Source organism: Onychomys torridus, chromosome 8, assembly GCF_903995425.1.
Source record: "Onychomys torridus chromosome 8, mOncTor1.1, whole genome shotgun sequence".
Classification (NCBI taxonomy): domain Eukaryota; kingdom Metazoa; phylum Chordata; class Mammalia; order Rodentia; family Cricetidae; genus Onychomys; species Onychomys torridus.
In genome coordinates, this window is record NC_050450.1 from 17,342,236 (window position 1) to 17,354,965 (window position 12,730).

At 43.9% G+C, this 12,730-nt stretch overlaps 1 protein-coding gene across 1 annotated transcript in view; it reads right to left on the reverse strand.

The window, feature by feature from the left end:
- Pdpk1 (3-phosphoinositide dependent protein kinase 1) overlaps positions 1-12,730 on the reverse strand; it is a 73,758-nt gene that overhangs the window by 36,752 nt on the left and 24,276 nt on the right. The gene's annotated exons all lie outside the window — the stretch shown is intronic.

A 12,730-nucleotide genomic window follows, 5' to 3' on the forward strand; every position in this document is an offset into this window, starting at 1 on the left:
TCCCTCTTCCTGTTCACATCCAGGCATGTCCTCCCATCTTCCTCAGCCTATTCCAGCCAGCCCCAAGGCCAGGGTAAGGTAAGCAGACATAATATTTTGCATCTGCAACTCTGGAGTATGTTTACTTTATGCAGAGACACCCAATGCTGGCAAGACTTATGATAAAGCAAGAAAATTCATACACTTATGACTAGTACCCAAAACTGGTGTTACTATTAAAATGATTTTGAAAAGCATTTGGGCACTTTGTTAACAAAATGATGATATAACAACTGTCAATGAGACAGAAATATGAAAGATGAAACAGTTAAAAATGGAAGCATAAGCAAGGTGTGGTGGTGCACATTTGTAACCCTAGCATGCAGAAGAATCAGGCTTCTGGGCCAGCCTGAGCTACATAGCAAGATCCTGCACCCAAAAAAGGAGGTGGGATAGGGGTAGGAAAGAGGTGAACTGAGAAAGGAATTAAGTACTCAGAATAAACTTGCAGTAAAAATTGTACCTACATCCATATAGCCTTCTCTTCAGCTCTGCTCTTGGTATATCCTCATAGTGGTGACACTACCCTGACTATAAAAGACTGGGAGGGTATAGCACAGTCAGTAAACTACCGGATTTGTAAGCATGGGACCTAAATTCAGTCTGTACAATTAAACAAATATGGACTGGGGATACAGCTCAGTAGTAGAACAGGTGCCTAGCATGCATGCATAAGGCCCTGGGTTCAATAACTAGTACTCCCCTGCAAAAAAAAAAAAAAAAAAAAAAAAAAAAAATCAGTGAAAACAACAACATAAAGCCAAACCTGGCAGTCCACCTTTAATCTCAGTACTGGGAAAGTGAAGATAAGCAATTGCTGGGATGCCAACTGGCCAGCCAGCTTAAGTCTAATTGTCAAGTCCTAGACCAGTAAAACCTTGTTATTTAAAAAATATAAAAATTCAAAGATAAATTAAAAGCTAAAAGGAAAAGGAAGAGCCAAACAATGGTGGCCCATGTCTTTAATGCCAGCACTCCGGAGGCAGAGGCAGGAAGAGAGGCCAGCCTGGTCTACAGAGCGAGTTCCAGGATATCCAGGGCTACACAGAGAGACCCTGTCTCAAAAGAGGGGGTGGGGAATAGATGGAATACTGTTCAAGTACATGCACCCACATCCTATCCAACCATCATAAAATGAACGCAGTATGCCCAAGTTATTTTAGGTGCTGGTCTCTAACAATCCTCCTCACTCAAGAACTCCAGAAAACTTATATAACCCAGTTCTAGAGTGCTTACTTAGCACTCATGAGGTCCTAGGTTCAATTCCCAGCACTTCCCAAAAGAAAATTTAAAAGCACACAGCTCAATGGAGTCAGGTGCTGAAATCATAGTATCTCTAAAACCACCTGCCTGTTCTGTAAGACAGCAGCAAATCAGGGGCTGATCAAACGTGACCATTCAAAAACTGATAGCTGTCCGCTTAGAAATAAGCTGAACCTCAGAAAAGGCCATGAGTCCAGAACAGAAAGACAGGTTGTTTCTTTTTTTTTTTTTTTTCATTTTTTAACATAACAATATAACTCTATGGGCTAAGTAGACTGGTTAATTGTTAATTTTTGTAAACCAGGCAGTATGTCAGTGTATGAGTTAATTAGGACAGACAAGGATGACTGCTTTCTAGATAAACAAGGAAGAAACAGGGAAATACAGAAGCCATAAAGAAGCCAGGGCTCTAGAAACACAGTAGGACAGGTGGCACACAGTAGCCAAGAGTGAGCAAAGGAAAGCTCAGCTACCAAGAAGAGCTAAAGGAGATGCTCATATTGAGATTGCAAAATGCATAACAAATCTAGAAAGAACATCTGTGACCTGAACATGATGAATACCAAGGTGGAGAAGAGAACAGCAGATGGTAACACAGGAGGGTGTCTTGGCTATCCCCACAGTGCAGCGTTTGAGCCTAGGCTCCTAAGAGCAGCCTCCTCAGAAGGCCAAGGCAGCAGAAGCACACTCCCAAGGGTTCCAGGTAAGCAACCACTATCAGTAACCTTGTATCTGCTCCTCAGCAGGAGGAAATGACTTTTTCTTTCAAGTGGATCTGTTGAACTCATTATCATGCCAGGTAAAGTATAAGAATATGCATAAAAATATGAAGGTGCTAACCAAACACATTGCCAGTGAAATCTGGCCATCTGACTCCAATAAAGGTCTAAGAATCTCAGCAGGAAATTCAGTTTTCACTTTTCTGTGTGTGGAGCAGTGTTCAAAGTCTCAGTGAAATTGTCAGCAAATGCAGAGTTTAATAAATTAAATAAAAAGAAAAACAATAATACTAACCAAGTATTTCTCACACACAAACCCCTTAGACAAAAGATGTCCTTGCTTAGTGAGTAAAAGCTTGTACTATTCAAGCCTGATGACCTGAATCCAGATTCTTGGTAATCTGGTAAAAACCAGATGCATACCCTTGTGTGTGTGATGCATCTCTAATCTCAGCATTTCTATGGAGAGATGAGAGGTAGACAGGAGAATTCTCCAGAAGCCTTTGGATCAGCTAGCCTAGAGTATGTATCACAGTAGCAAACAATGAAACTCTGCCTCAAACAAGGTGGAAAATGGATACTGATACTTGAGGCTGTCCTTTGAACACCCCATGCACATCATGGATGGCACAAACACACCCTCACACATGAACACTTAAACACATACTACATATTACTACATATGCACACAAAAAATAAAAATAAATTAAAAAAATCTTGAACATATTACTCTTTCGATCTTAGAAATTCAACCTAAGAAAACAAGGTAACAGTGTGTGTGTGTGTGTGTGTGTGTGTGTGTGTGTGTGTGTGTGTGTGTGTGTGTTTCGAGACAGGGTTTCTCTGTGTAGCTTTGCGCCTTTCCTGGATCTCGCTCTGTAGACCAGGCTGGCCTTGAACTCACAAAGATCCACCTGGCTCTACCTCCCGAGTGCTGGGATTAAAGGCGTGTGCCACCACCACCCAGCTGAGGTGACAGTATTTTAAGAGCAGATTCATAAACTATTACAAAAGAAAAACATAGTGGCCAGGGGTATGGCTTTATGGTAACACACTTGCCTAGAAGGCCCAAGGCTCAGCACCACTAGGGGAACCTTTTTAAACCTACTGTAGCTTCAGATATCTCAGCAAAGCTGAGACCCGATTAGATGCTCAAAACAAAGGTGATGGGGTAAGCCAAGCTATGCACACTTAGTGGAACACATGAATCCCTTAGAAATAGATCTAAAATATGTAGAAACATAGTTATACAACTGGAGGAGCTGCTTATAGTTATATTAGAAACATCTATACTGTCCTGGAATTTTTTTGAGGGGGGTGTGGGGTTTCGAGACAGTTTCTCTGTGTAACCCTGGCTGTCCTGGAACTCGCTCTGTAGACCAAGCTGGCCTCAAACTCACAAAGTTCCACCTGCCTCTGCCTCCCAAGTGCTGAAATTAAAGGTGTGAGCCACCACTGCTCAGCAGACATAAGCTTTTGGTGTTGTTTTGAGATAGGATTTCATGTGGATTAGGATGGCCTTGATCTCCAAAATCCTACTGCCTCCATCTCCTGAGTTACTGAGATTACAGATGTGACCCACTACACTGGCAAGACATAATTTTCTTTCATTTGAGAGATAAGGCCTGTATATCCCTGGCTGGCCTGAATTCTCTATATAAACCAACCTGGCCTCAAACTCAGAAAGATCCATCTGCCTCTGCTTCCCAAGTGCTGGGATTAAAGGTGTGTGCCATCGCCGGGTGATGGTGGCACATGCCGTTAGTCCCAGCACTCGGGAGGCAGAGGCAGGAGGATCTCTGTGAGTTGGAGGCCAGCCTGGGCTACAGAGTGAGTTCCAGGAAAGGCTCCAAAGCTACACAGAGAAACCCTGTCTTTAAATAAAAAAAATAAATAAAAAATAAAAAAAAAAGGTGTGTGCCATCAAGATATAAATTCTTAAGAAATAGATTGTGACAAGGGCTGACTCAGGCCCTAGAAGACCTAACTGTGCACCAACACACTTCTTGACCGAAAAAATTCAGGAAAGGAGCCAATGGAGCTTCTTAAGACCCAACCCAGGGACCAAACACATGCTAAATATGCACTCTACCACTGAGTTACAACCCAGCCCACACAGAAGCCCAAATAGGGGTTAACACTGTTCCTTCATAGTAGTCATGACCCAAGTCCTACAAGGTTCTGAGTGACATGCAAGAACGAGGAATTTCAAAGAACCTGCCACAGTGGCTGCACAGACAATACCACAGGCTGTAGGCATTCTCCTGAGCCTGACAGTGCCCATCACACTGGTTATTTTGAGACAGATGACCTTGATATCAAACACCATTTGGAGGACACAAACAATAAATGCTTATACTGCCCTCAGGAACATTTACTAAAAAAGCTATCTTCAGCCCATGCTTCCTGACTGCTAATTTTACAGTTTTGGCCCTTGGAGAGCCCACTGGGAGCAGGTATGTGAGCCCATGGATTTTAGGCATGTGTCTAAAAAACCTTCTTTACCATCTGAGTGGTTTCCATGGTTACAACAAAAGCCTCCAGAACAGAAGCTCAGAGAAAAGCACTGGTGTCCCAAGCACTGGTGTACCTTAACTCGGTTCTAATGACCCCTTGTCCAAGCACCTACCTAAAGCAGTGTGGCCAATGGCTCTTGGTCCCTGTGGCAGCTGCTAGCCAGAGCGGGGCTCACTGGGAACCACAGAGCTCACTTGACCAAGCTTAACCTACTCCAGCAGACTCCAAAACACCAGGCAGAATAGATTCAGAAAAAGGTAGAGCATCACTGGGCACAAATTCTGCCAACTTCCTTTGTAACACCTACCCACACACAAGACAGCAAGTGCCACAGAAAACACCCAGATCACCTAAAGCAAATATGAGGGGTTAGGACGGCATGAGAGCTGAGACCTGAAGGACAGGAAGTGTGTGTTGTTACTGGTAGTGTTTATTGTGGTGGTGGGGTCAAGAGTGAAACTCAAAAACAGAGTGAGAAAGCCACACAGGGCATTTCAGAGCAAGCCATTTTCACTGCTGACTACAGCATCTAACGCATTTTTCATATGGGCCAATGCGAAAGACATCAAGCTTCACCCCAATACACCTGTCAGCTCAGATGTGCCACCAAAGCTGCTTTCCCAAGAGTGCACATATCTAGTCTACAAGCAATTGGCTGGCCAGACACAAACACAATCTTGGGGCTGCCTCTCACAGAGCCCATTATAAGAGCTATCAGGTGCAGGACCACATCTAAAACCCAGTCTTCAAGAGGGACACAGATGCTACAAGTTAAACCTGAGAAACTCTGACAAATATTCTCTCCCAGAGGCTCTCAACTAGGGCAAAACCTGGCTTGTACTAGGGACATTTAGGCTTCTCACACATGGAAGAAAGTGTTACTGGCACCCAGGGAATGGAGGCAGTGACCCCATTAAACACCCTAGAATGAAAAGGATATCGCGCCGGGCAGTGGTGGCGCATGCCTGTAATCCCAGCACCTGGGAGGCAGAGGCAGGTGGATCTCTGTGAGTTCGAGGCCAGCCTGGTCTACAGAGCTAGTCCAGGATAGCCTCCAAAGCTACAGAGAAACCCTGTCTTGGAAAAAAAAAAAAAGAAGAAGAAGAAAAGAAAAAAGAAAAGGATATCGCTACAACTAAGAAAGACCAGCCCCAAAGTCAACAATCCATTCTGTTAAGAACCTACTCTAGGTGCTGGAGAGATGGCTCACTGGTTAAGAGCACTGGCTGTTCTTCCAGAGGTCCTGAGTTCAATTCCCAGCAACTACATATATTTATAGTGAGATCTGGCATCCTCTTCTGGTGTGCAGGCATACATGCAGACAGAACACTGTATATATAATAAAAAATCTTAAAAACACAAACACACATGCAAAAAAAAAAACCCAAACATGCTAAGCGTGCAGGCACACGCCTTTAATCCCAGCACTGGGGAGGCAGAGGCAGGTGAATTTCTGTGAGTTCCAGGCCAGCCTGGTCTACACAGCAAGATCTAGGACAGGCACCAAAGCTACACAGAAAAAAACCTGTCTCAAAAAACCAAAGAATAAAAATAAAAAATAAAATTGTATTTACTACTGATGGAGTGAACTGTTAGGATAAAACTGAGGAGCCAGGAGGTGGTAGCACATGCCTTTAATCCCAGCACTAGGGAGGCAGAAGCAGGTGGATCTCTGTGAGTTCAAGGCCAGCCTGGTCTACAAATCGAGTTCCAGGACAGCCTCCAAAGCTACAGAGAAACCCTGTCTCGAAAAACCAAAACCACCACCCTGTTTCTTTATGGTATAGGCAAGGCACTCCAGAACACAAACGAGACCAGTCAGAACCCTGAATAGAAGTCTGGCTGAGCCCAGTTATTGTCTTATACTTCCCAGAGCCCATCAGAGAGAAAGATTTCAACACAAGTCTTTTCTAGCTGTGAACACAAGAGACACGTAATACAGGCACTTTCCTTTAAGATGCCTGACAGTATCACTCAAGCCTAAAATAAAATGCCATTGAAAAGTTCAGAAGGGCCAGATATATGATTCAGCAGTTTAGATATGGCTGCTCTTCCAGAGAACCTTGGTTCAATTTATAGTATCCAATGATAGTTTACAACAGTCTACAACTTCAGTTCCTGGGTATCTTCTGGCCTCTACTGGCACTAGGCACACATATGGTACAAAGATACATGCAGCAAAAACACCCATATACATAAAATAGCAAATTTTAATTTTAAAAATTATTTTATGTGTATGGGTGTTTTGCCTGCATGTATGCCTTGTGTACCACATGCATGTAGTACCTGTGGAGGTTGGAAGAGGGTGTCAAATACTCTGAAACTGGAGTTAAAAACTATTGTGAGCAGCCATGTGGGTTCTGGGAACCAAACCCAGGTCCTCTGGAAGAGCAACCAGTGAGCCTCTTAAATTGCTGAGCCATATCTCCAGCCCCTATTTTTTTCCTCTTTTTTAAGTTTAAAGCTACTTGGGAGACAGGCAGCAAATCTCTGTATGAGTTCAAGGCCAGCCTGGTGTGCACAGCAATTTCCAAGCCAGCCAGGGATACATAGCAAAATCATGTCTCAAAAAAAAGGACAGAAAATACTCAAAGTAAAACTAAACTCTTCTTTGAAGGTACATTCAGCACTAACACAAACTAAATGTCTCTGCGCTGACACCTGTCTGAAGCCATCAGCATGTCATGGGCAGGTACACAATGCTCTGGAGCCTGAGCTAAGCCAAACTGGCTTCAGATTTTTTATTTTGTTTTTTCAAGACAGGGTTTCTCTATGTAACAGTCCTAGTTGTCCTGAATCCCACTATGTAGCCCAGGCTGGCCTCAAATTCACAGAGATCTGCCTGCCTCTGCCTCTACCTCCAGAGGCTGGGATTAAAGTATGTGCCACCATCCTCTGGCTTCAGTTTTGCAGGCATGAAATAGGAGGCTCAAACAAAGTCAGAGGCATATTAATGAGATGGATACATATTAATGAGACCAGAATACAATGGGGTGGCCCTCAAAGAACAGGGGGTGGCACTCTATGTAGAAGCATACCACGGAACAGCACCTTTATTAGGCACACACCACCATCTACTTTCAACCTCAAAGCCCCAAGATTATGCTGCCCTCACCCTTGTGAACCTCTCTCAACAACCACCACACTGTTTACACAGACCATGGCATATCACCAACGCCACAGTCCCAAAAAACCTAGAGCCAGGATCTTTAGCATACCCCGCTGCAAACAGCACAGGACAAGAAGCAACTTCTCAAAGTATGCCCCATTCCTCCCAGGCACTTCTATGGTTTCACAAACACATATTCACTTACTTTGTTCATTATATTCTCTAAGAACTATAAATTAACTGTATTATTCATCTTATTACTCAGCAAATACACTGTTGTACTAGCAAGGCTCTGGGGCCATGCTAACAGACAGACATGTCTTCTTGTTCTAGAACCACCCAGTTATAGTAGTGGGGTAGCTACATAAAATATGGAGAATGCAGGAAGAGCCAGAGTAGGCCTGGCTACTATGTGGCTAGACCATGTTTGGGCAAGTATTTGGACAGAGTAAAAGGGACCAGGGAGGGTGAAACAACTTAGTACTGCAAAGGTCATGTTCAGAATGTGACCTGTAACAGCAAAACATCTCACACATTTTAAAGTTTTGCTTTCCTCTAAGGTTTGAAATCTAAATATAACAAGCAGTCTCCACATAGCTAAAAGAAAAAACTTCATTTGGAAATCAAAACCAAAGTGATATAGATAATGGACACCAGATTTCTGAAGTAGCAACAACAGATAATACATAGTCTCAGGGCCCAGGTGCTTAGCACAAGAATCTGGTCTAATATGCTAAAGCAGTTTCAACTACCAAAGATCCAAAGCCTCTTAAGGCAATTCCACCCACTAAGTACCTAGTATCTATTCTGCACTGCTGCAGCACTTTGATAGAACAACAACAACAAAGAAAAAAAACGAGGCCCTCAAGAAGCTACACAGAATGTCAGTACTATTTGGATGGGGATAGTACACTTTCAAACAATCAAGAAGCTCTTACTAGGGAATGGAGAGATGGTTCAGCAGTTAAAAGTACTTGTTGCTCTTGCAGAGAACCTGGGATTTGGTTTATAACCATCTATCTGTAACTCCAGTTCTGGGCAATCTGATGCCTGCTTCTGACCTCCATTTGCACCAGACATGCATGTGGTGTACATACATACATGTACATATAAAAGCAGCAGCAGCAGCTCTTACTAGGATGAGGACATCTGACCAAACACTCAAGGAATGCAAAAACTCAAAAGATTATCTGTCTAGCTGGGCAGTGGTAGAGCACACCTTTAATCCCAGCACTCATGAGGTAGAGGCAGGTGGATTTCTGTGAGTTTGAGGCCAGCCTGGTCTACAGAGCAAGTTCCAGGACAGGCTCCAAAGCTACACAGAGAAACTCTGTAAACGGAAGACGGTTGTTTGGCTTGAACTGTTTGGGGGGCACCCAGGCAGGGGGATCGGGATCTGTCCCTGATCTATGGACAGGTTTCTGGAATCCAGTGCCTGTGGAGTGAGAACTTGCACAGCCTTGGTGCAGTGGGAAGGGGCTTGGACCTGCCTAGGCTCAGTGTGCTGGGCTCTGCTGACTCCCCATGAGAGACCTCGATTTGGGGGATGTGGGGATGCGGGGGTGGCTTGGGAAAGAGGGCTGAGGGGGTGGGAGGAGGGAGGAGGGGGGAATCTATGGATAGTATGTGGAATGAGTAAAAAATTAATAAAGAAAAATGAAAAAAAAAAAAAGCCTGTCTTCCAACAAAAAACCTGCCAGTGTAAAGTCTTGGAGGCAGAGGCAACTCTCAACTCAGCAGTCTAGGCATGGCCACTAGATAGGCACTCCAAACAGAGCCCCTAGGGTACCATTCAGGGACCTCTACACCCTAGAATCCTTCCTGGAGTAACTTCAGGCACCCTCTAGAATCCTAAAAAGACAAGCTTAAGGCATACCACCACCCATAAGAACCCAAGTGCCTCCTGATACCAGTCTAACCACTGGCTAAGCCCACATGGTCATGAACCAACCCTGGGCTCTTGACACTGACCAGCAGAAGTGCCACTCGTATGAGCATAAGCACATCATCTCCTGGCAACCTAGTGCTTACGTGGAAGTCTGTAATTTCTTCCTGCCTTGGCTATAGTGCACTAGCCAAACGCTTCTCAAGGCCTCTCCCCAGCTGGATAATGTTTACAAGGTCAATATGGTTATGCCTCCCTCAGTGCAGTCCTAACTTGAAACCATCACTATGATTTAATGACTGATTTTACTTGTGTAGTAAAGGCAATGATAGTTGCAACTTACCTTTTAAAGCATCAATTGTGAAATGAAATGCCTTAGAAAAAAGCCCTCAAGTGTAAAGTCTACATGCTTATTGTACTACAGCTGTTATTAGATACACATTGCCCAAAGGGCCACATGCCAAGGAGGGCCCTGCTATCTCTTCTAACCTATGGCCTTGAAGAGGCCCCACAGCCAAAGAACCCAGCTGATTGGGGTCTAGGGGCAAGTCATTCCCTTGAGCACAGCCCCATCACTTTGCCACCCACATGGTAACCCAAAATTATAGTAAGCAAATGTTTTTGGTTACTCCACAGATTCTAAAATTTAAATTTCTGGAGAAATATAAAGCAACAAAAAGCCAGTCTACCATCCCTCTTCTCTCTGGATGTCAGAGCGCGTCATTTACTTAATTTACTAAAGTTGGGTATACTGAGGGACACTTATGACCCCAGTACTTAATAGGATTACCAGGAATTTGAGGAAGTTGCCTGGGCTATACAGTAAGTTCAGCCTGAGTAAAACTGCATCTCAAAGACAAGCAGCAGCAACAGAAAACCTCTGACTGATCTCAGCATTCTAGAGGCAGAAGCAGATGAAACAGGGCCAGCCTGATCTATACACAGAGTTCCAGGCCAGCCAGGCTATATGGAAAAATCTCATCAAAAACAAACAAAACCAACAAAAATCACCTCTGTTTCGGGGCTGGCTGCTCTTCCAGATGACCCCACTTTGATTCCCAGCATCCATATTGTGGCTTACAATAATCTGTAACCCCAGTTCAGGGAATCCAACAGACATGCACATGGGCACATATGCATGTAGGCAAAACATTTATACACATAAAAATAAATCTAAAACATTTTTAAAAACTCTACCTGTCCTATAGACACCTTGTTATTTCAAGAACTACATCCTCTCCCCCAGTCACAAACTGACCAGTAGCCTTTCTTACATATACATCTATACCCTAAATCCTAGTCACTCTCACTTGTGATTAAGACTGGAAACTTCAGCCAGGCATGGTGGTGCACATCTTTAGTCCCAGCACACAGGAAGCAGAAGCAGATGGATCTCTGAGTTCTAGGACACATTGGTCTACAGAGTGAGTTCTAGAATAGCCAGAGCTACACAGAGAAGCCCTGCACGACACCCTGCCCCCATCTGCCTCTGCCTCTAGAGTGCTGGGATTAAAGGTATGCACCACTATCACCCAACTCTGGCTTCAGTTTTACAGGCATGAAGTAGGAGGCTCAGGCAAAGTCAGAGGCAGGGTACATATTAATGAGATGCAGAAAACAATGGAGTGGCCCTCAAAGAACAGGGGATGGCATTCTATGTAGAAGCACACCATGGAGCAGCACACCTTCTCTCAAGTCCCACATCAGACATCTTGAGTCTTCCATAGCTACAGATAACAGCTTCACTGACCCTCAGGAGACTAATAGCCAGGTACATAGAAGCTTATTTTTGCTAAATGTGGAACTATACACTTTTTAAAAACTGCACAGTCCCTAATTACTTGACACCAAGCTGTCCTTGCAATGGGGCTAAGGATAAAGCAGAAAGATGATACAACTGGCTTGCTTACAGGAGAGCCACAGCTTGTGGTGGGGCAGCCTGGTCTACGCATGGATAGAGGCCAGCTAGACAGTGATGTTCCTGTCCAAGATGATTCTCGGGACAATTAAAAACAAACAAAACCAAAATCAGGTCCACCATGATAGCTCACGCCTTTAATGCCAGTACTCAGGAGGCAGAGGCAGGTAGATCTCTGAGTTCAAGACTAGCCTGGTCTAAATAGAGGGTTCCAGTCAAGCCAAGGGTTACATCATGAGGCCCTCTCTCAAAGGACAGAGAGTACATGAATTACGCGCCACTATAAGGAGAATTTTCAAGAAATGCATGTGCAACTTTTAGAGGAAAGTAAGACATCTGGTACACAACAGGAATCCATCAATGAGTTAACAGGCATGACTTCTGAGAGAAGGACAGACTGTTTACCTTGACAGATGCGAGACAGGACAAGCCCTGGAAAGGAAGAGATGATGTGGGCAGTAGGTCTTGGTGGGGGACAGGCATGAGCTTCTGAAGAACTTTATCAATAAGACCATATGAGGTCCCTAAAACCTTTTGAACTTCCGTGTTCATTCATTCATTCATTTGTTCATTAATTTCTTTTGGAATGAATGATTAAATACTAAAGGGATATTTGCTAAAGAACAGATAAATGAACTAGTATCTTCAGAATGCAAATTTGTGTACAGGACAAGAAGAAATCAGTAACTACAAGAGCTGTATTAGAAATAGGATGCAGAGCGAGATCCAGGACAGGCACCAAAACTACACAGAGAAACCCTGTCTCAAAAAAAAAACAAAAAAAGGAAGGAAGGAAGGAAGGAAGGAAGGAAGGAAGGAAGGAAGGGCATGATACTTGGAGGCTGGAAAGATGGCTCAGTGGTTAAGAGAACTGGCTGCTCTTCCAAAGTTCAATTCCCAGCAACCACGTGGTAGCTCACAGCCATCTATAATGGGGTTTGATGCCCTCTTCTGGCATGCAAGTGTACATGCGGATAGAACACCATATACAGAAAATAAATAAATCCTAGAAATAACAGGATACTTAAAAATAATCCAGCCTATGGACTAATTCTATCTCAAGGCCTGGAGAGATGGATCAGTGACTAAGAGCACTTCCTGTTGCTGAGAACCCACATTCAGTTCCCAGCATGGCTATGGTGGCTCACAACCATCTGCAACATCAGTTCTAGGGATCCAAAGCCTTCTTCTGGCCTCTGGAGGCTAGAGGCACACATGTGGTACATATACACACATGCAGGCACACAGTCATATACATGAAATAAACTTTTACAAAAATT